Below are 3,575 nucleotides of genomic sequence, written 5' to 3'. Positions count from 1 at the left end.
AAAGTAAAAGTTCAATATTATACATTTGTTTAATTCCAAACTGAAAAAATGTAATTAGTATATTACAGTATTATACTATTCTAGATACATCAAAGCAATTTCTCAACAATCTTACAAATTATAGGAGTTTAAGACGCTTGACAACAGCTTTTCATTTCATCTTTGGGTTTTCCATTCCTTTTGTAAATATGTAGGCTTACAACATTTGAATCTTCCTATTGTTTTAGTAAAATACGTTTTTATACCTTTATACCTTTAATTCCTGATGATAGTCCACATAGGTTATATAGATATATGATAATGTTTTCTCTTTACCGTTAATTTTTTGTTTTTTTTGTTTTGTTAACAGTAATAATAAAAATCAACTTTATCAATTTAATATTGCAAAAGACATCAGAGTTCAGCACTTCATTTCATCATTTTAGGTCGTCCCTTGTTTCAAAATCCATGACAAATCATCCCAGTCAGTAGTCAATCAACAGCAGCAGTTCTCATCCATTTATTATATTGTTGTTTAATTAAATGAATCAATTTTAATGTTTAAAGATGTATTGTCCCCCTGAAAAAATAATTCTTAAAAAAAATTTTCCATTCCATTTTATTGTAACATAATAGTTGATCCACATAATCCACATTGACCAAAAATTAGATTGAAAAAAAATGTATTACCTGAAAAAAATGTAATTTAAAGCAAAAAATGGTCAAATTGGCTGCTAGCCAATGGATTTTTGGTTGAATTTAACCATTTATTTTCTCATTTTACAAGTGAAAACATTATTTTTTTTTCGTTTTTTTTTTTCGATTAACTTTATTAAAACTACAAAATAACATATTCAAAGTCTGATTGAATTAATTTTTCATGTTTTTGAGGGACAATACATCTTTAATAATGAAGCAAAATAAATATTATTTTGAATCATTAGGAATACGACAATAAATCCAGTTTACATACACGCAGTGTACAATCAACAATTTTGTTCTGTATTCTAAATTTATTCATAATCTAAATCACATTCAAAAATACTGAATTATATTAATTTTAAAAGTGTAAAAATATGGTTAAACTACAATTTAAAAAATAGCAAAGATAAAAAAAATACACCATAATTATTATGTTTATTACTATAAGTATTGACCGATGATGATATGATCAAAGATATTATGTTGAAATGATGTACCTTTTCATTTCAGCAGGATATATGGGCAGAATATCAAACATCTGTATGCCTATAATAAAAAAAGGAAATAGTTAAACACTATAATAATGTTTAGGTATTGTATAATAAAAGTAACTTCAATCTTAGTAATGCTGAGTCAAATTGTCATGTTGTATGGTGGGACACAGTTATGTTTAAATATTTTATTGCATTTAAAAAAAAGATATGTAGGATTGTTTTACTAAATTTATGTTTATGCTAGTTGTCAGAGTCAATTATTACCATACTCACTATATAAAAACTTATATTAAATGTTTAAAGATAAAGGCTTTATTGAATGAATGCTTTAATAATATAACATTTAATTAAATTTTGAAATATTTTCTGCATGAATTTGTCTGGATTTATCTATTCTTTGTATGGTGATTGTAATGTTTATAATGAATGGAAATAAACAAAGAAATATCTACTTTTATTTTCCTAGCAAAGCAAATGAATAGAACATTTCAAATGTATTGTCAGTAAGTTTTTCTACTACGGTACTGATAATATTCAGTTTGTCTCATTTGTATCCTCCTTTTCGAGATTACTTTTGCAAACAAATACTGTTTTGAAATAGGCTTCTTTTTGGGATTTCACAGTATCTTGATCATATTGAAAAATCTCCTAAAAGATGTAGTGGGTTATATGTAAAGTATTTTTCTTCAATTGTAGGTTGGGCCTATCTGTTACTTACCCTAGTTAATAGACATTTCCATGCTACTGTACTATAACATTGATCAGAAGATACACTGTACACAATCTGTAATACACGCAAAAAATATGGGAAAACAATTGTGAGATTTAAATAGATGACATAATTAATAACACAGTAACACTAGCTCTGGTTCTACTATACTGCCAACCTATTAACTGTCCGAACTGTCTGGATAAGACTCGTTCATTCACAAAATAATAAAAAAAACAAAAATTTTAATAGTTCAATCTAGCAATCTACATGTTTGTGATTTGAAGATTTCGGTCTTCAAAGTATAGTAGTGGTGGCAGTAGTAAAAGACCGTATTAAATAGTGACTAGGCCTAGTCACTTAGTCCGCCAGTGACCTGCAGAATAGGCAATATAGGCCTAGTTACGAGTAAAATAGTATGTTAGTCTGTATATATATTCATATTATATTAATAAATAATAAAAAAACAAACAAGATAACTGAGGCTAGGCCTAGTTGTTTGTAGTAGGAAACATATCTACCTAATATGGAGCCCATGTCATTTGTATTCCTGTAAGCAGGGAGGTACCCTGCTGCTGTATCTAAGCTAGGCCTAGCCCTAGGCTAGTAGTAGGCCTAAGTAGGCCTATAGTATAGAGGTAGCCTAACTAACAGGACTAGGGCCTAGGCTAGAGAGACCCCTAGGCTAAGTCTCTCTAGTAGAGAGACTTAAATAATATACTAATTAGGCCTAGGTCGGTAGCCTCAACTCAAAGTCTGAATAGAAAGCAAATTAGTATTACTATTACTTCTACTCGCGAAACAAACTACGTACGTACGTACGTACGAGAGTACGCCAAAAAAATCACCTATTATGGACAACACAATGGATGGCGCACTACTCCAATAAAATCCCCTATTGTGGACAAAAAGTCACCTATTTTGGACAGCCAATTATGAAAGTCACCTATTATGGACAAACAACAGCGCCCTCTAGTCCCTATTGTGGACAGAAAGTAACCTATTATGGACAAACAACAGCGCCCTCTAGTCCCTATTGTGGACAGAAAGTAACCTATTATGGACAGAAAAGTAACCTATTGTGGACAGATTTCACCAACCCTATTGGATCTCTATGGCTTCTCTGATTTCACTTGACTTTTTGTCATGTTCTTTTCCAAGGATTTTGGGTTCTGACGAAGTCTCCCGAAGTGTTGAGACGAAATATTAATCGTGAGTACACAATTTGATCATGACAAACTAATATTACTTCTCTATAATAACTCCTTGATTTTATTGTTGTACTTGAATTTCATAAATCCAGACCACTAATAGTAATACATAACATTCCGTATTATAGGCATAATAGCTATGTTATTGATTCATTACATTTACTTATTATTTTCTTCACACTGTCTATTTCATTTCTAGTATCAAACTGTTTCTTGAATTTGTGTTCATTTTAATTGATTTTTTATTATTATAAATATAAAATATATGTCATTTCTGGAACTTCTCTTCATTTCTTTGGAACTCGTCCTTCATTTTCCTAATTTACTTTTTTTCACTTCACTATTTATTTGTCTTTTCATATTTTTTTTTCAATCTACAGGCTTAGCTCTCTTTTAAACACTTATTGCATACCGATGGCGGCGGATGTTCTTTTCAAAATACCTTTTCCCAACATTTTTCTCTGTTTGAAACGAATTATT

General features: G+C 29.8%; 1 long non-coding RNA gene across 1 annotated transcript; it reads right to left on the bottom strand.

The window, feature by feature from the left end:
* Positions 1-1,013: 1,013 nt before the first annotated feature.
* LOC144836949 (uncharacterized) lies at positions 1,014-2,845 on the bottom strand. Its single transcript, XR_013611417.1, has 3 exons — positions 2,733-2,845; positions 1,894-1,959; positions 1,014-1,227 (listed from the first exon to the last, which is right to left on the bottom strand). It is a non-coding gene; the product is annotated as an uncharacterized LOC144836949 (long non-coding RNA).
* Between the last annotated feature and the right edge of the window lie 730 nt (positions 2,846-3,575).

This window comes from Antedon bifida, chromosome 3, assembly GCF_963402885.1.
Source record: "Antedon bifida chromosome 3, ecAntBifi1.1, whole genome shotgun sequence".
Classification (NCBI taxonomy): Eukaryota; Metazoa; Echinodermata; class Crinoidea; order Comatulida; family Antedonidae; genus Antedon; species Antedon bifida.
The sequence above is the reverse complement of the archived record's forward strand: the minus strand, read 5'-3'. Positions and strand labels throughout refer to the sequence as shown.